Below are 25,528 nucleotides of genomic sequence, written 5' to 3'. Positions count from 1 at the left end.
TTCATTTACATCACACTTGGAGAATCAACACCGAAGGCTACTCTTAAGGGATTTCGACATCAGTTTTGCTTCAAGGGTTTCTTCTTCTTAATCCTATGTTCACTCATGTTATATATTTTTATGTCAAACCTTTTGTAAACATGAAGTGTAACTAATCTCTCTCTAGGGATTCGATGTAGCCTTGCAAGATTGCCATGTAGTTAATTCAGAATTCTCATTTAATCTATCTATTTCTTGTTTCATTCTCCGATTTAATTGTGACTTAGTGTGTTGATTTTAATGCTTGATCATCATTTGAATTAACCACAGGTTGTTTAGCCAAGATTAAAGCACACATCATGCATAATCTTGGTGGATATGTGAATGAATGAAGGGAATGTTTTGCAAACATTCTGCCGAGTGTTCCCTTTGGTTTTATGAAAGTTTCTTGTGCACTACATATTCTTGATTAGGAACCAAAGTTGCACATCACAATTAGGCTCATGATTAGAGACATTTGATCAAATCCACACATCATATGGTTGATCATATCTAAGTGAAACAAACTCAAGAAATAAGTAGATGACTGAGTATAAACTGATTTAACAAACATGGCCTTGGGTTAGCAATGGTAAAATCGAATCCCTAGCTTCATCTCCATTGGTACTATCTCATTTTATTAGTTGTTGATTCTTTTATTTGTGTTTACTTCATTTCCTTATGCTTTCAAGTTACAACAACAAATCTGCCTACATTGATTAGTTTTATTTCTCTAGTAAAGAGTTCTTGCAATACAAGTGATTATATAGGTCCAATTAGTCCCTGTGGATTCGACACCCTTACTTGTGCCATTATACTAACATATTTTAGCACTAGGAAGGAAGATTATAACAGTGTGCACTCTCAATTCATATACACAAACAAGTTTTAATTAAAACAGATAAGTAAATTGAATTCATCATTCATGAAATCACAACTGAAAGTAATCAAATCATCATGCAAATATAACCATGGTTTCGAAATTCCCCCTTAGCCAAAAGGGGATTAGTTCCTCATGCTTGCACAACAAAAAGTATTGAATTTAAACATTGAAATCATAAGAAAGATTACACCTAAACGCTCAGCAATTCCAAGATGGATTTGATGCACGGTTTGGCTCCTCCTCCTCCTCCTTGCTGCAGCACAAGATGTGTGTGGTGGAATTGGGGGTTTTGGATGGTGTTTCCTTGTTTGGAGGGATGGAGGATGGTTGATTATGGTGGGAAGGGTGCGGCAGATGTGTAGGAAGATGTATGGAGGTGTATGGAGGTTGAGAATGGAGAATGGAGGTTGCGGCACAAGGGTTTCTGAATAGCATAAGGGGGTGTACGAAATTTTGGCTGATTTTATGTTTATATAGTCCTAGGGTTAAGTAGATTAGGGTTAGGCTTAACAGATTTTATGGACTAGGGCCCTAGAATTCGGCCATAGGTGATCAAATCCACCTAGGAGGGGGTTTGGCCCATTTAGTTTCATAATAGGCTTGTGTAACCCAAATCCAAAAGGGATTAGGCCTTGAAAATCAGAATCCAAAGGGAATTAGGCCTAGGAAGGTGCGGCACAAGTGGGGGAGAGGGTGGCTTGGCTTGCAAGGCAAGGCAAGGCCTTCTAGAAAGGTTTGGTAAGCCATTTTTGTAGGGTTTCTAGAAAGAATGGGTTTTGTGGCTGATTTGGGCCTTCTAGAATAGGATGCTTCTAGAAATAGGTTCTAGAATTATCTATTTAGGTCCCCTTGCAATTAGGATTAAGACACGATAAGGTTTGGATAATGTTGGATAAGGTTTAGATAAGGTTTTGGATAGGGTTTCCTCTTTTGAGCTACTTCCTTATCCACTTTGCCCTTAGCTTAGTTCCTTCCTCTTCTTATCACATTTCTAGCCTCTTGAAGTCCAAATTCGTCCATCCATGTTAGCCCATATGCAAGCTATCCACATAGTGTCCAAAATTGCTCCAAATTGCCCCAAAATGCACTTCCTTGGTACTTTAACCCATAGGACCTACAAACACACGAAATTGAGTTGCAATACGACATTAACTAAGAAATAATACCACAAATGTGATGTAAAATATATAAGCACACAAATTAAAACCCTCTTTTGACAATTGTAGTATATGTATAAGTAGGGATCGTTCTAAACCGGGGATTAGGAGGGATTGCTAAATCACTTGAAAACTAACTCAAAAACGTAAAACAAAGGTTAAAACACTAAACTAGACTCAAAGAATGCAAAACTAAACACTAAAACACTAAAACAAACCAAAAGACTCAAAACAGCAACAAAACACTCAAAACTGCCTTAAAAACACAATCTGGGCAGTTTTGAACACTGAACACTAATTTGGACGAATTTGGATTATAACTTGAATCAAAAACTTAGAAACACAAACTAAGACACTTTCTAACTAAATTGAAACACTAAAGTAAAGGGGGATTTAGTTTTGACGAAATTAAAACAAAGAAAACAGATTGTAATGAAAACAGATTGTAAAAACGAATTTGATGAAAATATGGATGGAATGCTAGCTAGAAGGTTCTTCTCCACACATGTCACACTTGCATACAAGATGATTTTCAGTTGGTCTTTCGATGAATTATGAAACTCAACACCCCAGGTTAATTAGGTTCGCTTAAATTAACCTTCAAGTTCTCCTTAAGTTAATGAATTGGATGGGAAAGCGCATACAACAATTCAAAACATTCTCTAAAAGTCCTTTACGTGAAAAGCACAATAAAGATACAATCAAAGATCATTAAGCAACATGAAAACTATAAGTGTTGACGAGGCATTCGTTACTATGATGAGCATGAAACTAGTGTCAAGAATTCACTTAACGCGATCGTTTATAAGCGACCTCCACTACTTGTGAATATAAGTTTGTAACTATTAGGTGAAACTCCCTTATATTCTAGCAATATATTCATGCATGAAAACTAAGCATGCACTCTCAATAAACATACACGAATAAGTTATCCCCCCACGCTTAGCTTTTGCTAGTCCTCGAGCAAAACAAAACAAAAGAAACAAAAAGAACACAACCAAAACAAACTCTAAACCTTCCAACAATTACCTTAGGGATTTCCAATGCACATGACACATTAAAGAACATCTTTCCCACGGTTGTTAGCTTTCTTTACACTTGAGCAAACACTTAACCATAGTTACCACTTACTAGTTCACATTTAATCAATTAAAACAACATTTTGAATGTAATAACATGCCTTAGAGAATTCCCTCAATTCCTCACTAGGATGCTCTCTATTTTCACACATATTTTATGACTACACTCCCTACACTACGTATATGTGAGAAGATTGATTTAAACATATAGACTAACACTCACATATGTTATATCAAAGAAAGCATTTTCTGGAAACAATGAATGGAATGCTACTACTTAGAATGAGAACCAGTGATTCCATATGCTCATACCAAATTCAAACTCCACATATTGAATACATAACATCAAGATAGAAGTTGAGGGTTGTAACGGGGCTAAGGGTAATGGCTAACAAAGAAAGGTAAAGAAAAACAAAGGTTCTTAAAGCAATAGGAAGCAAAGTAATGAAATTGACACTTAAACTCACTTTTGATGGCAGAAATTAACTTTTAAACACAAGGGAAGATTCATGCAACTTTTAGGGTCATATTCAAACTTTTGGACCCTTCCTTCAATAACCAACACTTGTGAGTTCATTCTCACTTATTTCTCACTCTTTTTCCTTCTTTTCAACACTTTTCTATTTTCTTTTTATTTTCCACGAATTTTTTCTTTATTTTCTTTCTTTGCCGTGCCCTATTACCTTCCCCCCACACTTATTTTCTGCAATATGTTGATCAAAAGAAATTCATTCTAAGTCATGCTTCACTATCCTTTAAGAACATGGGTATGGAAAATCCTAATCTAGGCTAGGTAAGGATAATGGGGCTAACAAAGAAAATAGGCTTGAAAAGGCTCCAAAGGGGTAATCCTACAATACATATGAACAGGGATAGGCTTTTTGGCTTTGGCTTGACTAACAACTTCATCTTATTGTATGTTATGCAATCAATATCATGCTTTGAATGAAATGGGCATCAGTTCTAGTATTTGGAACTATAATGAAATGCATTCCAAGTAGCAACCAAGCAAAGAATGATGAGATCATGCAACAACTTTAGAAAACAAGAAATCATAGATTTATACTCTCCAAAGAACGTTATATGCTCAAGTCTCTCAAGGATGTAGCTTTAGTTTGAGTTCCTTCCTTCAAGCATGTTACAAAAACTGATTTTCTCTTTGTGATTACATGTGAATTCGTAAACTATAACCATAACCAAGCATAAATCAAACTTCCATCCATGTTTACAACATTCTTTAATAGTCATGCAATTAAAAACCAAATCCTCATCATTGTGTTGGAAGGTATCCTAAGACACAAACAAACACACAAAAACAACTTTAAAACAATTCTTTTTGGGTTTTCAAAACTCTTTTGCAATTTTTTTTTGTAAATTTTCGGATTTTCTGATCCAAACACATAAAAACACTTCAAAACACTTAAAAACACTTAAAAACAGTGAGAAACAACATTAGAAGTGATAGGTGATAAAATCCCACGAAAATCATGCAAAAACAACTTGTTTACCCCCCCCCCCCCCACACTTAAATCAAACATTGTCCTCAATGTTTCAAACAAGGACTCACATTCAAACAAACAATATAAACTAACTAACATGTCGAAATAAAAACAATAAAGAAAGAGAGAGGTTTAGGAACGCAAATCTGATAGGAGCATATTTAGGCGACTTACTTAGCTTGTTTTCGTGCATCTATGTTGTTAATTCATAGTTGTTTTAGTAGTTTAAGCCATTTTCGTGTGTTTTTAGGTTCATATGGCTAAGGAAGCAAAAAGATGCATTTTGGAGCATTTTGGAGCAAAATTGGGCTTGGAATGGATAGCATATGCTTGGAGCCAAAGTGTTGGACGAATTTGAAAGCCTTGTATGCACTTTGGACATAAAACAAAGGGCCTAGCCCAATCAAACAATCCTTTGAGCCATGCAAAACCTCTAGCCCAATCAACAACCCTTAGCCACATGCATTTCCACCTTCCTACTTCATCATTTCATCATTGCATCACCATTCACACACACATGCACTTACTCTTTCATCATTGCACCACAAATTCAACACATGCATTCACACACCAACAACCTAGCTCTTTTTCCATCATTATTTCATCCACATGCACTCTCAATCATAACAACCACATTCACTCTTAAACAATCACCCACATATTCTCCCATTCCCCCTATAAAAACCCATGCATTCATACACAAAAATCACATCTCATTTTCATACACAACACATCACAAACACATCCAATCTTCCCTCATTGCCTTGAGCTACCATTCCCTTATAATCCAAACACCACTCCTCATCCATTTCCATAATTCCCCAATCCATTCAACACACCAACAACATCCCTTAGACCTTGTGCTACGACGAAGAGGAAGATAAGAGGGCCTAAACGTTCATACAATTCAAGTTTGAGTTGTTGGAATGTTTAGGTGTTTCTTTGATTCTCTTTGTTTTGTACCATGAGGAACTTCCTCTCGGCTTCATTCCATTAGATACACTCTCCCATTTCTTAAAGGATTTCGACATCAGTTTTGCTTCAAGGGTTCTTTCTTCTTAATCCTATGTTCACTCATGTTATATATTTTTATGTCAAACCTTTTGTAAACATGAAGTGTAACTAATCTCTCTCTAGGGATTCGATGTAGCCTTGCAAGATTGCCATGTAGTTAATTCGGAATTCTCATTTAATCTATCTATTTCTTGTTTCATTCTCCGATTTAATTGTGACTTAGTGTGTTGATTTTAATGCTTGATCATCATTTGAATTAACCACAGGTTGTTTAGCCAAGATTAAAGCACACATCATGCATAATCTTGGTAGATATGTGAATGAAAGAAGGGAATGTTTTGCAAACATCCTGCCGAGTGTTCCCTTTGGTTTTGTGAAAGTTTCTTGTGCACTACATAGTCTTGATTAGGAACCAAAGTTGCACATCACAATTAGGCTCATGATTAGAGACATTTGATCAAATCCACACATCATATGGCTGATCATATCTAAATGAAACAAACCCAAGAAATAAGTAGAGGGATGAGTATAATCCGACTTAACAAGCATGGACTTGGCTTAGCAATGGTGAAATCGAATCTCTAGCTTCATCTCCATTTGTGCTATCTCTTTTTATTAGCTGTTGATTCATTCATTTTGTGTTTACTTCATTTCCTTATGCTTTAATTTACAATCTGTCATTTAGTTTAATCAAAACCTAAATCCCCCTTTACCTTATTGTTCAATTTAGTTAGAAATCAATTTAGTTTATGCTTTAAAGCATTTTGAGTCTTTGGTTTGTCTTAGTGTTTTAAAGTTTAGTTTTGCATTCTTTGAGTCTAGTATAGTGTTTTAGATTGTGATTTTAGCGTTTTTTAGTCAAATCCAAGTGATTAACAATCCCTCATAATCCCCGGTCCAGAACGATCCCTACTTACATACTTACTACAATTGTCAAAAAGAGGGTTTAATTTGTGTGCGTATAAATAACCGCATCAAATTTTGGCGCCGTTGCCGGGGATTAGAAAATTTGCTAATCCCTTGGATTGTTTTATTTTCGTTTGATCTTTTTATTTTTTTTATTCCAGATTCTTAATCTTGTTTTGTTTCTTGTTTTAGGTACTAGTTGATGACTCGGAGTTTTCATCCGATTCGTGAACATATCCTGGAGTGATTGGGTTCTTCGTCCGGCTACAAGACGTAAAAGAAAGCGCTACTTGGGAGGCAACCCAATGCACTGAATAAAGCAAAGCATGTTCATAATAAAAAAAAAATAAAAAAAAAATAAAAAAAATAAAAATAAAAATAAAAAAATAAAAAAAATAAACATGGCAGAAAGATGGAGCCTTCACAAAGGATGTTTACGTGAAGCCCCACTACGAGGCGTCAGAGCAGAAGGCGTCGGAGCGGAAGGCATCGAAGCGGGAGGCATCAGACCGTCAAACGCTCGTAGTATGCCGGAAAAGATTCTCCTTGACTTTGTTGGATTCCGCTAATTTTCTTCCTCAAGAGAATGACTCTTGAAGTAGGGAAGAACTTCTCCAAGAATGCTCTCTTCATGCTCTCCCAAGAAGTAACGGTCCCGGGTGCCAATTCATAAAGCCAATCCTTAGCCTTTTCCACAAGAGAGAATGGAAAAGCTTTCATCATTAGAATGTTCCCATCGACATTTATGGGTGTCATGCTCGAACAAACAACCTCGAACTCCTTGAGATGCTTGTTGGGATCTTCCATGGAAAGCCCATGGTATTTCGGAATGTGGTGCAACAAGCTTGACTTCAACTCGAATTCATCGGTCTTGCCTTGGGCAGCCGCGGGGTATTGAATGCATAATGGTGCGGCATTGGTCAACCCCGAGGCCGAAAGCTCTTTAATGGTCCGATTGTCCGCTGCCATAACTTCTTCTTCCACACTTTCAAACTCAGATTCGGCCTCTGAACTTGAACTAGGTTCACTAGGTTCGGGATGCCTCCTCTTTCTTCTCAAATCACGTTCAAAATCGTCGTTAAAGTCCAAGATATGTGCATGCACAGTTTGAGAACTCCGCGTCATGCACTAGTACCTAAACCAAGAAAACAAAACAAAATAAGAAAACTAGGTAAATTACACTAAAAACATACGGCAAAAACACAAGGGATTAGCAATTTTGCTAATCCCCGGCAACGGCGCCAAAATTTGATGCGAAAATAGTTAAACACACAAATTAAACCCTATGGATGACAATTGTAGTAAATGAGCAAATAGGGATCGTTCTAGACCGGGGATTAACTAGGGATGCTAATCAATGTGAAATTGACTCAAAAACGTAAGAACACAATATAAAACACTTACTAGACTCAAAGAATGCAAAACTAAACTTTAAAACACTAAAACAAACCAAAAGACTCAAACATCACCCAAAACACTCAAAACTGCCTTAAAAACACTTTCTGGGCAGTTTTGGACACTTTGGTGAATTTGGACGAATTTGTGTAACAAATTGAATCAAAACACTTAAACACAAACTAAGACACTTTCTAACTAAGTTGGACACTAAAGTAAAGGGGGATTAAGGTTTTGACGAAATTAAATTAAATAAAACAAGTTAATAAACTAGGCAGATTGTATAAACGGATTTGAGAAACAAGATGATGGATGGATTAGTTAGAGGTCCATTCTCCACACATGACACATTTATATATGAATCGATTCTCCAATTGCTTTTCATTATCTATGATGCTCAACACCCCAAGTTAACCGTGATGCACTAATTAACTCTCAAATTTTCCTTATGTTATTGAATTGGATGATGCATGCGACAATTCAAATCATTCTCCAATGGTTCTCAACATGAATGCATAGAAGAGATACAATGAGAGATCATTATGCTCTATGAGAATTATAAGTGTTGACGAGGCAATTGTAACTATGAATGCATGATACTCTTGCCAAGAATTCAATTAACGCGGTTGTGACTAACAACCTTCACTACTCATGTTTATAAACTTGTGACGATTAGGTGAAACTCGTTTATAAACTAGCATCGAGTTTATGCATGAAGACTAAGTATGCATCCCTAATCAACATACAAAAACAAGTTTTTAATAAACATGATAATTGAATTGCAATCATAACTTAACAAATCACAATTGGAAGAAATCAATTCATATTTCAAACATGTTCATGGCTTCAAATTTTCCCCTAACTAATTAGGGGTTTAGCCACTCATGATTACAACAAACTTAGATAGTAATAACAAGGTAAACATTGAAAACAAGAACGAAGAACACTTAAAAATCCCAACAACTCAATCTTGAATTGTATGAACGTTTAGGCCTCTTCTCCTTTAGTTGCAGCACAAGGGGTTTTGGTGAGTTTTGGGGGTTATGGATGATGTAGAATGATGTGTTTAGGGTAGGGATGGATGTAGGGGAAGGCAAGGAGTGTTTTTGGGCAGAAAATATGAAGAATGGTGAAGTATGGCTGTGTTAGAGAGAGAGCATGAATTTCTGGCGTGAATGGATGTGTATATGAGATGGTTTTCTGAATATGGAAGAGTGAATGAGAATGAATGCAATGGATGCTTATTTATAGGTGAAATGGGGGGAACATGACAGCTAGGAACTTGGTGGAAATCTGAAATGGTGATGGGAGATGCATGTGGCTGATTTGTGCATGTGATTAAAGGGTGGGAGTGCATGTGCTTTGACAGAAATGAAAGGGTGCATGTGGGTGAATGTGTGGCTGATTTGTGGTGCAATGATGAAGTGAATGTGATTGTGGAAATGCATGTGGAGTGTGCTGAAATATGTTGATGTGCAATGATGAATTGGGATGGCTGAAAATCTGGAGTGGGAATTGCATGTGGCTGCAATGGATTAAAGAAAGGGGGAAGTGCATGTGCTGAAATGATGGTGTGGAATGGTGGAAAGCCACGGCAAGGGATGTATTTTCTAAATGAATGAAGGCAAGTTGTGTGGAAGGGTGATTAGGAATGCATGTGGGTGTTTTGGTGACTGAAATGATGAAGTGGGATGGATATGTGGCTGCAATGATGAATTGGGAGAGCATGTGGGTGGAAATGCATGTGGGTGAATGTGTGGCTGCATGGTTGAATGATTAAAGGTGCATGTGGGTTGGAAATGCATGTGGAGTGGCTGGAATGAAGTGTGTATAAAAGGCTAGAATCTGATTCAAAGAGAATGGCATTTGTTTTGAACTTTGTTTCCTCATTTTCCACCTCCAAATCAGGTTTTCATTACTTTAAAATATGGCTGAGAGGATGACAAACAAGGTAAGTATTTAAGGTAAGTTAAATGGCTCAAATCTGATGTAAATGGTATTTCCACATATGGCATGTGTTTTGAGCGTTTTTTTCTTGTTTTCACAGCTTGCAAATCAGGTCACAAAGCCCTTCCTTTTGCTCCAAACATAAGCTATCCATTCCAAGTCCAATTTTGCTCCAAAATGCTCCAAAATGCATCTTTTTGCTTCCTTAGCCATATGAACCTAAAAACACACGAAAATGGCTTAAACAACTAAAACAACTATGAATTAACAATATAAATGCACGAAAACAAGCTAAGTAAGTCGCCTAAATATGCTCCTATCAGGATTAGTTCCTCATGCTTGCACAACAAAAAGTATTGAATTTAAACATTGAAATCATAAGAAAGAATACACCTAAATGCTCAGCAATTCCAAGATGGATTCGATGCACAGATTGGCTCCTCTTCCTCCTCCTTGCTGCGGCACAAAGTTAGGGTGATGGAATTGGTGGTTTTGGATGGTGTTTTCTAGTTTGGAGGGATGGAGGATGGTTGATTATGGTGGGAAGGGTGCGGCAGAGATGTATGGATGTGTAGGGAGGTCTATGGAGGCATAGAATGGAGAATGGAGGTGCGGCACAAGGGTTTCTGAATAGCATAAGGGGGTGGTACGAATTTGTGGCTGAAAATATGTTTATATAGTCCTAGGGTTTATTAGATTAGGGTTTACTTAGCAGATTTGGTGGATTAGGGCCCTAGAATTCGGCCATGGGTTGTCAAATCCACCTAGGAAGAGGTTTTTGGCCCACATAGTTTTATAAAACGAATTGTATACCCAAATCCACAAGGATTAGGCCTTGGAAATCAGAATCCCAAAGGGATTGGGCCTAGGGAGGTGTGGCTGATTTAGGGGAGAGGGTAGCTTGGCTTGCAAGGCAAGGTAAAGCCTTCTAGAAAGGTTTGGGGCGCCACTTTTCTAGGGTTTCTAGAAAGAGTAGGTTTTGTGGCAGATTTGGGCCTTTTAGAATAGAATGCTTCTAGAAATAGGTTCTAGAATGATCCATTTAAGTCCCCATGTAATTAGGAGTAAGACATGATAAGGTTTGGATAGGATAAGATGAGATAAGGTTTGGATAATGTTTTGGATAATTGGATAATGTTGGATAAGGTTGGATAAGGTTTTGGATAATGTTTCCTCTTTTGAGCTCCTACCTTATCCACTTTGTTCCTAGCTTAGTTCCTTCCTCTTCTTGTCACATTTCCAACTTCTTGAAGTCCAAATTCGTCCATCCATGTTAACCCACATGCAAGCTCACCACCTAGTGTCCAAAATAGCTCCAAAATGCACCAAAATGCACTTTCTTGATACTTTAACCCATAGGACCTACAAACACACGAAATTGAGTTGTAATACGACATTAACTAAGAAATAATAGCACAAATGCACAAGAATAAGCTAGTTAAGTCGCCTAAAAATGCTCCTATCATGTTATAACATATGTGAGATACTAGTCTTTCATGTTTACATCAATCTCTCACATATAACTAGTGTAGGGTGTGTAGTCAGAAAATCTGTGTGAAAATAAAGTGCATTCTAGTAAGGAATTGAGTAAATTCTCTAAAGCATGTTACTACATTTGAAATGTGTTTTAATTGCTTAAATGTGAACTAGTATGTGGTGACTATGATTAAGAATGTACTTAAGTGTAAAGATGGCTAAAATCTGTGAGAATAATGATTTTTAACTTGTCATGTGCATTGGAAATCCCTAAGACGGTTGTTGGAAGGTTTAGGTTGTGTTTTACTTGTTTAGTGTCGTTTTGTTTATTTGTTATTATTTTGTTTTGCTCGAGGACTAGCAAAAGCTAAGTATGGGGGAATTTGATAGGAGCATATTTAGGCGACTTACTTAGCTTGTTTTCGTGCATCTATGTTGTTAATTCATAGTTGTTTTAGTAGTTTAAGCCATTTTCGTGTGTTTTTAGGTTCATATGGCTAAGGAAGCAAAAAGATGCATTTTGGAGCATTTTGGAGCAAAATTGGGCTTGGAATGGATAGCATATGCTTGGAGCCAAAGTGTTGGACGAATTTGAAAGCCTTGTATGCACTTCGGACATAAAACAAAGGGCCTAGCCCAATCAACAACCCTTAGCCACATGCATTTCCACCTTCCTACTTCATCATTTCATCATTGCATCACCATTCACACACACATGCACTTACTCTTTCATCATTGCACCACAAATTCAACACATGCATTCACACACCAACAACCTAGCTCTTTTTCCATCATTATTTCATCCACATGCACTCTCAATCATAACAACCACATTCACTCTTAAACAATCACCCACATATTCTCCCATTCCCCCTATAAAAACCCATGCATTCATACACAAAAATCACATCTCATTTTCATACACAACACATCACAAACACATCCAATCTTCCCTCATTGCCTTGAGCTACCATTCCCTTATAATCCAAACACCACTCCTCATCCATTTCCATAATTCCCCAATCCATTCAACACACCAACAACATCCCTTAGACCTTGTGCTACGACGAAGAGGAAGATAAGAGGGCCTAAACGTTCATACAATTCAAGTTTGAGTTGTTGGAATGTTTAGGTGTTTCTTTGATTCTCTTTGTTTTGTACCATGAGGAACTTCCTCTCGGCTTCATTCCATTAGATACACTCTCCCATTTCTTAAAGGATTTCGACATCAGTTTTGCTTCAAGGGTTCTTTCTTCTTAATCCTATGTTCACTCATGTTATATATTTTTATGTCAAACCTTTTGTAAACATGAAGTGTAACTAATCTCTCTCTAGGGATTCGATGTAGCCTTGCAAGATTGCCATGTAGTTAATTCGGAATTCTCATTTAATCTATCTATTTCTTGTTTCATTCTCCGATTTAATTGTGACTTAGTGTGTTGATTTTAATGCTTGATCATCATTTGAATTAACCACAGGTTGTTTAGCCAAGATTAAAGCACACATCATGCATAATCTTGGTAGATATGTGAATGAAAGAAGGGAATGTTTTGCAAACATCCTGCCGAGTGTTCCCTTTGGTTTTGTGAAAGTTTCTTGTGCACTACATAGTCTTGATTAGGAACCAAAGTTGCACATCACAATTAGGCTCATGATTAGAGACATTTGATCAAATCCACACATCATATGGCTGATCATATCTAAATGAAACAAACCCAAGAAATAAGTAGAGGGATGAGTATAATCCGACTTAACAAGCATGGACTTGGCTTAGCAATGGTGAAATCGAATCTCTAGCTTCATCTCCATTTGTGCTATCTCTTTTTATTAGCTGTTGATTCATTCATTTTGTGTTTACTTCATTTCCTTATGCTTTAATTTACAATCTGTCATTTAGTTTAATCAAAACCTAAATCCCCCTTTACCTTATTGTTCAATTTAGTTAGAAATCAATTTAGTTTATGCTTTAAAGCATTTTGAGTCTTTGGTTTGTCTTAGTGTTTTAAAGTTTAGTTTTGCATTCTTTGAGTCTAGTATAGTGTTTTAGATTGTGTTTTTAGCGTTTTTGAGTCAAATCCAAGTGATTAACAATCCCTCCTAATCCCCGGTCCAGAACGATCCCTACTTACATACTTACTACAATTGTCAAAAAGAGGGTTTAATTTGTGTGCGTATAAATAACCGCATCAAAATCTGATTTAGTTGAATGAATTGTTGGATTGCCTAAGTCCTCTCTAGTTGAATGCATGGGTTGCCTCCCAAGAAGCGCTTGCTTTAACGTCATGCAGCCGGACGAACATTCTTCTTATCCTCAATTAGAGCCCACGGCATGGAGGGTGATCTTTGAATGTGATAGGAGCATTTTTATGCGACTTAATTGGCTTGTTCTCATGCATTTATGTTGTTTTTCCTTAGTTAGTTTAAGTGTTTAAAGTCATTTTCGTGCAATTTCAGGTTTTAGTGTCAAAGTATGCAAAAAGAAGCAATTTGGAGCATTCTAGAGCATTTTTGGGCCAAGATTGGATAGTGCAAGCATGGAGGCATAAGGATGGACGAATTTGAAGGCTTGAATTCAGTTAGGGAGCTGCAAGGGGGCCTAAAAAAACCTTATTTCTAGAAGGCTTTATCTATTCACACATGGTGCCTAATTCCTAGCTTGTCTCCTAGCCGTCCTAGCCGTCACTAGCCGTCCTACCTTGTCTCCTAGCCGTCCTAGCTTGTCTCCTAGCCGTCCTAGCTTGTCACTAGCCGTCCTACCTTGTCTACTAGCCGTCCTACCTTGTCTACTAGCCGTCCTAGCTTGTCACTAGCCGTCCTTCCTTGTCTCCTAGCCGTCACTAGCCGTCCTACCTTGTCTCCTAGCCGTCCTATCTTGTCTCCTACCTTGTCCAAGCTACACACATATATCCTTTAAGTGTTTCATGTATAGAATTTCTGGTACAAAAAACCTTTTGGTTTCAACTAAGTTCAAAACCTTTCCTAGCCCTATAAATAAGGCTTTGCAGCAAGGCACTTGGGGGATCACTCATTCACCCAATTTTCGTCCATTCATCTAGCCACACCACTCTACACATCCTAAAATCCTAAAAACACAATTCCAGCCAAACACTACACCTTGCCGTGCCTATCCTCCATCCAATTCCATAATCCCTGATCCTAAAACACATCCCAACCATCCCATCCACCTTTGTGCCGTAGCAAGGAGAAAGAAGGAAAGACTCTTGGATGCTCAAGCTTCGTCGTTGGTGCATTCTAGGTGTAATTCGTTTTATGATTTCAATGTTTAATTTATTTTCCTTTCATTTTGCTATGAACATGAGTGGCTAAACCCCTATTGGTTAGGGGTGATTTCGAAGCCATAACTATGTGTGCAAGTTGATTTGATAAATTCCAGTTATGAGTTCTTGAATCATGAATGCAATTGGCTTAACTGTGCGAGTAATAACGTATTTGTGTTTGTTAATTAGGGGTCGACACTTAATTGGCTTGCATGAATATGATGCTAGAATATAAGTTTGTTTCACATAATTGTCACACACTTATATTCACAAGTAGTGAAGGTTGCTAGTCACAATCGCGTTAAGTTCAATTCCTAGCATAAGTGTCATGATGTCATAGTCACAAGTGCTTTGTCAATGCTTATAGTTTTGATTGAACGTAATGATCTTTGATTGTATCTTTATTATGATGTCATGTAAGGAACTTTTGAAGAATACTTTGGGTTGTCGTATGATGTCATCCAATTCAATAACACAAGGAAAACTTGAGAATTAACTAGTGATGTCACGGTTAATTTGGGGCATTGTCATTCATAATTCTATGAAGGAATAACTGGAAATCGAGTCATTTGCATACTTGTCATGTGTGGAGAAAGAACCCCTAACTAGTCCATCATCCATTAAAAACCCCAAAAACGTTTCAAAATCAGTTTTACTTTGCAATCTGTTTTCTCAACTTTAATTTCGTCCAAATCAAATCCCCCTTTACTTTGAAGTCTCAATTTAGGTAGAAATTGTTTTGGTTCATGTTTTTAAGTGTTTTGAGTCAAGTTTTCAACCAATTTCGTCCAAATTAGTGTAGGTGCTCAAAACTGCCCAGAAAGTGGTTTTTAGGCAGTTTTGAGTCTTCTAGTTGCTGTTTTGAGTTTTTGTTTTGTTTTAGTGTTTTAACTTTGGTTTTTCATTCTTTGAGTCCAAATTAGTGTTTTTAACTTTGTTTTGGAGTTCTTAGGTGAGTTTTCAAGAGTTTAGCAATCCCTCCTAATCCCCGGTTTTGAACGATCCCTACTTACATACTTTGCTACAATTGTCAGAAGAGGGTTTAATTTGTGTGCTTAATATATTTCGCATCAGAATGGAAGGTGATACTTGAAATGATCGGGTAATGGTTTAAATTCAAGATTGGGTGCCTGAATCATCAACAACATGTTAGTATAAAACGAAATTGAAATTGGAGGAGGTGGCTTACCTATGTCCTCCAACAAGAACTCAAGGATAAACACATCTTCTTTGAACGTTTCAAGAACTTTGCACTTGTACAGATTTGGTGTGAGGATTGCTCCATGTCCTGTGTCATAAAATTCAACTTCTTTGGGATTGTTTGTCTCAAGAAAGTCCTCTTTGACGAATTCTTGATATTCCCTAGTTTGCACCTTTGGAAGGGCTTCCAAGATGTCTTTTACACTTTCGTCTTCCTTGGAATTCATGAACCTGCAAGGAATAGGGACAGTGGGTGGAATGGGGTTAGAAATAATTAAATTTGGAACAACCTTACCTAACTTGGATGGCGTAGGAGCAATTGGTGCCTGCGGCAAAGGTGGTTCCACCCTTGCCGTGGGTTGGGTGTATTCCTCTTCCTCAAATTGCTATATTTCGTCTTCCTTGTGATTTGATTTTGATGGTTGAGGATCCGTTCCAACCTCCTTGCCACTTCTTAACGTGATAGCATTGGTGGTTTCAAATCCTCCCTTCGGATTTACAATGGTTGAACTAGGGAGTTTGCCTTGGTCACGAAATTGTCCTACGAACTCCGCTATCTGCCCAATTTGCTTTTCCAAGTGGTCCAACCTTTTGTCTTGATTTTCCATTGCTTTTTCTTGATTTTGCATCACTTTGTTTTGATTCTCTTGCCCCTGAGACAAATTGGTGAGTAACTTAATAAGCATATCATTATACAAAGATGTACTTGAATTTGTTTGGGCAGATTGCGGTGGCTGCATAGATGTTGAATAAAACTCCTCATATGGTTGCCAATATTCTCTTTGTTGAGCCTCCTTGGCTTGATTTTGTGAGCCCTGCACAAAAAAAATTAATTCATTAAGAATTTGATTATAATCTACTGACGAACCTAAGTTTGATTGGGCATATTGTATATGAGGTTGTGGTGGCTGCATAGGTCTTGAATAGAACTCCTCATATGGCTGCTGATAAGTCATATTTTGCATGCATGTATATCTTTCTTATTTGGCGTTTTTGTATTGTTTTTGGATTAAACTAGTTGCATTTTACATTGTTTGGTGTTAGTGTGCAGCCAAGTGTGTAATAAGATCAATTGGAAGGCAAATGAAGGAATGTGGTGCAATTCGGCCATATTTTGTGAATCTAAACAAGGCAAAAAGCTTGAAGTCAGATTGGGTGGTTCCAACGCCAAAACATGCATTCACATGCATGTTCAAATACCTTGCCAAGTACTCACATGCAGTTCCAATTCATTCAAGTCCATCCCGTGCACTTCCACACCCATTCCCATTAACTATTCATTTCAGCCATTTTGACACCAACAAACACAATCATTCCATTCCGTGCAGATTCCATGTTTTAACACCCAAAACATCCCTCACATGCATGACTCACAATCTGACCTTACACTCCATTATCTTTCTCCACTTCATCTTTGCAGAAATTCACATGCATTGTGATTAAACAAACCACTCCTTGCAACCATCATTTCAGAAATCCAACTCATCCCTTTATCCATGCCGTGTGCCTATTTCACCTTTCCAGAATTTGTACAAACAATTCACTTTTGGCAGATTCCACTCACTTGTTGCAGCAAGGGCACATGCATTTTGATTAAACAAACCACATCTTTGCAGACCTTGTCCATGCCGTGAGAACAACACCTCAGAAACCCATTCAAGTCCAGCTCATTTGATGCCATTCCAATCACTTATGCACTGCCATCTGAGTTAAACATTTAAAAGATCCAATCTAATTGTGTAAGACACATTTTTTATATAAAACAAGGCTCACTTGACACAAAAGGGGTTCCGCAAGTTTTCTTCTTCAACCAATCCATTACACACCCATAACCTCTCCCATTTTCACTCCATTCTCTGTCCATTTTCTGTCCCAAGGGCAGAAACCATTCAACTAAGCCATTCTACCTTCATCCGCACCACATTTGGAGAAGCAACACCAAGGAACTCTTCAAGGACTTCAACATCAGTTTTGATTCAAGGGTTTCTCCTTCTTAATCTTATGTTCACTCATGTTATTTATTTTTATGTTAAACCTTTGTAAACATGAAGTGTAACTAATCTTCCTCTAGGGATTCGATGTAACCTTGCAAAGTTTGCCATGTAATTAAGTTAGAATGCTCAGTTTGTCCATCTATTTCTTGTTTCATTTTCTGTTTTAATGGTGACTTAGTGTGTTGATTTTAATGTTTGATCATCATTTGAATTAACCACAAAGTTGTGTAGCCAAGATTAGAACACACATCATGCATAATCTTGGTAGATATGTGAATGAATGAAGGGAGTGTTTAGCACACATCCTGCCGAGTTATTCCCTTTGGTTTTATGAAAGTTTCTTGTACATTACATAATCTTGATTATGAACCAAAGTTGCACATCACAATTAGGTTCATGATTAGAGACATTTGATCAAATCCACACATCATATGGTTGATCATATCCAAGTGAAACAAACTCAAGAAATAGGTAGATGAATGAGTACAAACTAACTTGACAAACATGGACTTAGTTGAGCAATGGTGAAACCGAATCCCTAGCTTCATTTCCATTGATACTATCCCATTACATTAGTTGTTGATTCATTTATTTGTGTTCACTTCATTTTCTCATGCTTTCAAGTTACAACAACAAATCTGTCTATTTAGACTAGTTTGATTCATTTCCAAATCTGCCTAGTTTGTTTAGTTTGATTCATTTCTTAGAGTTCTTGCAAAACAAGTAGTTACATAGGTCCAATTAGTCCCTGCGGATTCGACACCCTTGCTTGTGCCATTATACTAAATATATTCTAGCATTAGGAAGAAATTATACATCAACAAAAATGGCGCCGTTGCCGGGGACTGATTTCAGTCCCTTGTAATTGCTTGTTTGCTATTTTGATTAGTGTCAAGGTTCATAACTTGTCAAATTGATAACTGGAAGTTGATTTAAGTTGCATACATTTCATGTGTGGAAAAGAATCCCTTAGCCATTCCATTATCCATTGGGTTACATCAATTTGCTTTACAATCTGCTTTCGTTATAATCTGTCCATTTAATTGCATTTCGTCCAAATACAATTTCTCCCCATATTTTGTTAAGTTTTAGGCTTAGAATCTGTCTTATCTTGTGTTTTGAAGCATTTTGAGTCAAGCTCAAACCTAATTTTCGTGCAAAATTGAGTTTAGTGTCAAAACTACCCAGTTTGTGTTTTTAGGCAGTTTTGAGAGTTTTTAGCTTGTTTTGAGTCTTGTGAATCTGTTTTGAGTCCCTTGAGTCCTTTCAAACGTTTTTAAGTTTATTTTTATTCATTTCATTGTTGTTTGCTAGTTGATTTTCATTCACACTTGTGTATTTTATTTCAGGTAGTATATGTCAAATAGACTTGTTGAGTTAGGCCAAAGAATTGAACGGTTGAAGGGCCACACCTTGGACAAGTTTGTGCCATCAAGTTCATCCATTATCCGTGAGGAAGAAGAAGGGAATTCACCTAGTTCAACAAGTAAAGAATCTGAGCAATTTAATTGGGAAGGAGAAGAGGAGATGGCGGGCAATGAAGATGAGCTTCGAGCTTTGGAGGACTTTGCTCAACCAATCATACCAAATTCACCTTCATGCATCTTGCTGCCCACAGAAGCTAGAAACTATGATCTCAAATCTTCACATTTCCATATGTTTCCTTCATTTTATGGCTTACCTAATGAAGACCCTTTAGCTCATATTAAAGAGTTTTACAATGTTGTGAGTGGTTTACCTTTGCAGGGAGTAAGTGAAGCAAATTTGAGGATGAGAGTGTTTCCTTACACCTTGAAAGATAGGGCCAAGAGTTGGTTGATGACTCTAACACCAGGTTCCCTCACTACATGGGATGCCGTGGCTAAGAAGTTCTTGGAGAAGTTCTTTTCCACTCAAAAGACAGCCACATTAAGGGGACAAATCTTCAACTTCAAACAAGATGATGGAGAACCTTTCAACGAGTGTTGGGAGCATTTTAAAGGCCTCTTGATACAATGTCCACACCATGGGTTACCTTTTCACTTACAAATGCAAATTTTCTATGATGGACTAACCCAAACTTGTCAATCAACTGTTGATAATGCAGCAGGTGGAGCATTGAAGAAAAAGAATGCTCAAGAGTCATATAACATTTATGAGATGTTGGGGTCTAATGCTCAACACAAAGATTTAAGGGGTAAGAAAGTTGGAGTCTATGAAACAAGTTCTAATCATGAGCTTTTGTTGCAGGTAGCTAACCTAGAAAGGAAGCTTGAATCCGTGCTCAACATGGTGCCAAAAGCAAATGAAGTGTGTGCCATTTGCAACTTACCAAACCACCCTACTCATCAATGTCCATCTAGGGAGGCTTATCCCGAGTATGTTCAAGAGCAAGTAAACCTCATGAATTCTTACAATCAAAGACCAAGGAATGATATGTATTCCAATACATATAACCCGAGTTGGAGAGATCATCCCAACTTTTCATGGAAGAACAACAATCCAATTCAAAATTTCCAATCAAAACCTGCCACTACCCTTGAGGATACGGTTAAATTGTTAGCCCAAAACACCTTGCAATTCCAACATTCCACAAATAGCACTCTCCAACAACATTCAGCAGCCCTAACCAAAATGGAGACACAATTGGGGCAGATTGCAGATGCCTTGAACCAAAGAGAGGTTGGGAAGTTTCCAAGCCAACCCGTGATACTCCAAAGGAACCAAGAGCAAGCCAAAGCAATCACTACACTTAGAAGTGGTAAGGCTATTGATAATAGAGTTGGCAATGAAGTTACTAATGAATATGATCATGTGAATGCAGGTGTTACTCAAGGAGACAATGAGAAACCAAATGAGGAACCAAGCCATGCTACTTCCTCATTTGAAGCACCAAATCTTCACAAGGCCGAGAAACCATACACTCCACCAATACCATTCCCTGGAAGACTTGCCAAGAGCAAGCAGGATAAGTCATTTAAAGAGATTTTTGATATACTAAGCAAAGTGAATGTTAACTTACCTTTGCTTGATGTCATTAAGAACATGCCGGCATATGGGAAGTTCTTTAAGGAGTTAAACAGCTACAAAAGAAAGTATGGACCACATGAGAAGGTAGTGGTGTCTGAGAATGTGAGTGCAGTTTTGCAAAGAAAACTTCCACCAAAGCTCAAGGATCCAGGCAGTTTCTCTATCAACATCACCATAGGGGACAAGAAAGTAGAGAAGGCAATGCTTGATTTGGGTGCTAGCATCAACTTAATGCCTTATTCAGTGTACCTTCAACTAGGTTTGGGAGATTTGAAAGCCACCACCATTTCATTACAACTTGCAGACAGATCCGTGAAATATCCAAGAGGTATAGTAGAAGATATTCTAGTTCAAGTTGATAAACTAATATTGCCTTCAGATTTTGTAGTGTTGGACATGGAAGAAGCTCCTATACATGATCGTGAGTTGCCTATATTGCTTGGGAGACCCTTCATGGCCACGGCCAAGACCATCATTGATGTGCAAAATGGACTCCTCACTATGACAGTGTTAGGAGAGACAGTTCAATTCAAAGTGTTTGAATCTCTTGCTCATCCTTCTTCATCTCTTGATTGTTATGCCATTGATGTGCTTGATTCACTTGTATTCTCTAAGTTCTTGCAGGCACAATCGAATGACCCATTACAAACTGTTTTGAGTCAATCTCAAGATGAGTTTGATGAAGAAGATGCACTCATGGAAGAAGTAGCTGCCTTGGAACCATTAGCATTGTATCCTTTGAATGTTTCACCTCTTTTAGAGCCTTTAGAATCATCAATGTCACATCTAACTCCTTCCACTGTTAAGGCACCAAAACTTGAACTTAAACCACTTCCACCACATCTAAAATATGCATATCTAGCTGAATTTGAAACTCTTCCAGTTATCATAGCTTCTGACCTTACCCCAAATGAAGAAGATAAACTAATTAGGGTGTTAAAAGAGTTCAAATTGGTTTTTGGTTGGTCTATTGCAGATATCAAGGGAATAAGCCCTACCATGTGCATGCATAAGATTCTTTTGGAGGAAGGGGCAAAGTCAACCCGTGAGCCACAAAGAAGACTTAACCCACACATGAAGGAAGTTGTTAGGAATGAGGTGTTGAAATTGTTAGATGTGGGGATCATATATCCCATTTCTTATAGCAAATGGGTGAGTGCTATTCAAGTGGTTCATAAGAAGGTGGGAATCACTGTGATGAGTAATGAAAACAATGAGCTTGTGCCCACAAAGCCCACGGCCAGTTGGCGTGTTTGCACCGATTACAGGAAGTTGAATTCTAGCACTAGAAAAGATTACTTTCCTATGCCTTTCATAGATCAAATGCTTGAGAGATTGGCAGGTTACTCACATTATTGTTTTCTGGATGGATACTCAGGTTACAATCAAATTGCAATCGCTCCGGAGGATCAAGAGAAAACAACCTTTACTTGCCCCTTTGGCACATTTGCATACAGGAGAATGCCTTTTGGACTTTGCAATGCTCCAGCAACATTCCAAAGATGCATGTTGGCCATCTTTTCTGACATGGTAGAAAGATTCATTGAGGTATTTATGGATGACTTCTCAGTGTTTGGTTCCTCTTTTGATGAATGTCTTAACCATCTCTCTTTAGTACTTCAAAGATGTCAGGAAACAAATTTGGTTCTCAATTGGGAAAAGTGCCAATTTATGGTGAAACAAGGAATTGTGTTAGGACATGTAATCTCTAGCAAAGGAATGGAGGTGGACAAAGCCAAAATTGACGTCATCACCAATATGGTAGCCCCCACCACTGTGAAGGGAGTAAGAAGTTTTTTGGGCCATGCGGGTTTTTATCGTCGTTTCATTAAGAACTTTTCAATGATCACTCGTCCATTATGCAACCTGTTAGCTAAAGATGTTGTATTTCATTTTGATAAGGCTTGTATGGATGCATTCAATACCTTGAAATATGAACTAACCTCGGCCCCTATTATTATGGCACCAGATTGGTCATTACCTTTTGAATTAATGTGTGATGCCTCTGACTATGCTATTGGTGCAGTTTTAGGGCAAAGGGTGAACAAGCGTCCACATGTGATCTACTATGCAAGCAGGACTCTGCATGATGCTCAACTTAACTATTCCACAACGGAAAAGGAGTTGCTTGCTGTTGTTTTTGCCTTAGAAAAGTTTAGGTCATATCTTGTGGGATCTAAAGTTATTGTGTTTTCTGATCATGCAGCCCTTAGGTACTTGATGACAAAGAAGGATGCTAAACCACGTTTGATTAGATGGATACTCTTACTACAAGAGTTTGACTTGGAAATTCGAGATAAGAAGGGCAGTGATAATGTTGTGGCTGACCATTTGTCCAGGCTTAATGAAAACCATGGAGTTGGACAACCTTTGCCCCTAAATGAATCATTTCCAGATGAACAACTCCTTGTTGTTCAAGAACAAAAACCATGGTATGCGGATTTTGTTAATTATCTTGCTTGTGGTATAATGAGAAATGACCTTTCTTTTCAGGAAAGAAAGAAGTTCCTTGCCATGGTAAAGCACTACGTTTGGGACGAACCATATTTGTTTAAATATTGCCCTGATCAAATCATTAGGAGGTGTGTCCCAGAAAGTGAGCAACAAAGCATCCTAACATTTAGCCACACATTGGCATGTGGAGGCCATTTTGGTGCCAAAAAGACATCTCTAAAGGTTTTACAATCTGGTTTCTTTTGGCCTACTTTATTCAAAGATGCTTTTGATTTTTGCTCTAAGTGTGATAGGTGCCAGAAAATGGGGAACATTAGCCGAAGAAATGAGATGCCATTGAACAACATTTTGGTGGTGGAACTCTTTGATGTTTGGGGAATCGATTTCATGGGACCATTTCCATCCTCTTTTGGCTACTTATACATATTAGTGGCAGTGGATTACGTATCCAAATGGGTTGAAGCCATTGCTACAAGAACTAATGATGAAGACTGTGAGCCCTACAAGGAAGGATTGGTCATTGAGGTTAAATGATGCACTATGGGCATATAGAACAGCATACAAGACCCCCATTGGCATGAGTCCTTATCGCCTTGTGTTTGGGAAAGCTTGCCACTTGCCAATGGAGCTTGAACACCGTGCATATTGGGCCATCAAGAAGTTCAACTTTGATTACAAAGATGCTGGAATAGCAAGGAAGCTCCAACTTAATGAGTTGGAAGAGCTTAGAAATGAGGCATATGAGAATGCCAAAATCTACAAGGAACGGACTAAGCTCTATCATGACAAGGCCATCCTAAGGAGGGAGTTTCACCAAGGTATGAAAGTACTTTTGTATGACTCACGTTTGAGACTTTTTCCAGGAAAACTGAAGTCTAGGTGGGTGGGACCATTCAAAGTGCTGCAAACATTTCCCCATGGAGCTGTGGAGATAGAGAACATGAAGAATGGCACTTCTTTTAAAGTCAATGGGCAGCGATTGAAACCATATTTGGAGAAAGTAGAAGAGGAGCCAGTGTATCAAGTTGTCGATTTTCTTGAGTTTACAACACCATGAACAAGCTACCATGTCTTGCCTAGACATTAAATAAAGCGCTTGCTAGGAGGCAACCTAGTGTGGTTTGTGTTCTTTCCTTATTTTGTGTTTATGTTATTTCCATTCCATATTCTTTGCCTTTTTACTTTGCATACAATTTTAAGCATCGAGGACAATGCTTAGGTTAGGTTTGGGGGTGTGGGATGGAAAGTTTGTGTTTATATTTGTTTTATGTGTTAGTTTGGTTAAGAGTGTTTTGCTTTCATTTTGTTCAATTTGTGTGGGTTTGTTTTAGTTAATGTGTTTTGCTTACTAATATGAATGTATATGAGGGTTATGTTTGAAAACAAACGATTGGGTTGCTATGAAAAAGTGTTGTATCTTATGGTCATGTATAAAGCTTTAACTCTTGAAATTATGATCATGGAAGTACCATACTCAAATTCTGGAAGAAGAATAGTGGAGACTACCCTAGTGAGTTATTTTGAGCCTAATTGCTTCTTTGAGAGGGTTTAAAGTGTTTCTACTCCTATCTGTTTCTTTCAATTTCACTTTAAATGATCTCATTACTTCTATTTTGATTGAATACTAAGAATTACTCTCCTTGCAGATACCATGTGTTTAGTATCATTCATGAATGAAACCAATGAGACGATGTTAGGCTATGCATGTTTTAACTACTAAAAGGCTTAAATCCCATCCCTTTGTGTGCTCCATTCACCCTTGTTGCAGCCAAACACTTTAGCCCAATTCTTTCATCACCCACACCATACTCTACCCATTCTAGCCCATTACAAGCCATACCTTATAGTTTGGGGAATACCAAGGTGATGAAAACTAAAGGTAAATTGAGCTTAGAACAAGATTGTGGCATGTACCGGGGGCACCTATGTTGAAGATGCTGTTAAAAAAAAAAAAAAAAAAAAGGTTATAAAAAAAAAAAAAAGAAGAGAATTAAAATGGATACAAGTTCCAAATCTCCTCGTTATAAGACATAGGGTCTGGATGCCAAAAACAAAGAAGAAAGAAAACAAATGCAAGTGAAGAGCATGATCCTCAAGAACACTTTGGTATGCCCCAAGCTCTAGTATTTCATATCACTTCTCTCGTAACCTATAACCTAAGCCTTACATTACAATCTTGAGAAAGACCTAGCTGATCATTGAGGATGTATTCATGGGTG

The 25,528-nt window shown here is 37.8% G+C and overlaps 1 non-coding gene across 1 annotated transcript; it reads right to left on the bottom strand.

Moving 5' to 3' along the window:
• Positions 1-19,747: 19,747 nt before the first annotated feature.
• LOC137749103 (small nucleolar RNA R71) lies at positions 19,748-19,858 on the bottom strand. Its single transcript, XR_011070173.1, has one exon. It is a non-coding gene; the product is annotated as a small nucleolar RNA R71 (small nucleolar RNA).
• Positions 19,859-25,528: the final 5,670 nt, after the last annotated feature.

The sequence above is a fragment of the Pyrus communis genome, chromosome 10 (genome assembly GCF_963583255.1).
Source record: "Pyrus communis chromosome 10, drPyrComm1.1, whole genome shotgun sequence".
NCBI lineage: Eukaryota > Viridiplantae > Streptophyta > Magnoliopsida > Rosales > Rosaceae > Pyrus > Pyrus communis.
This window is presented reverse-complemented; position numbering and strand designations above follow the sequence as displayed.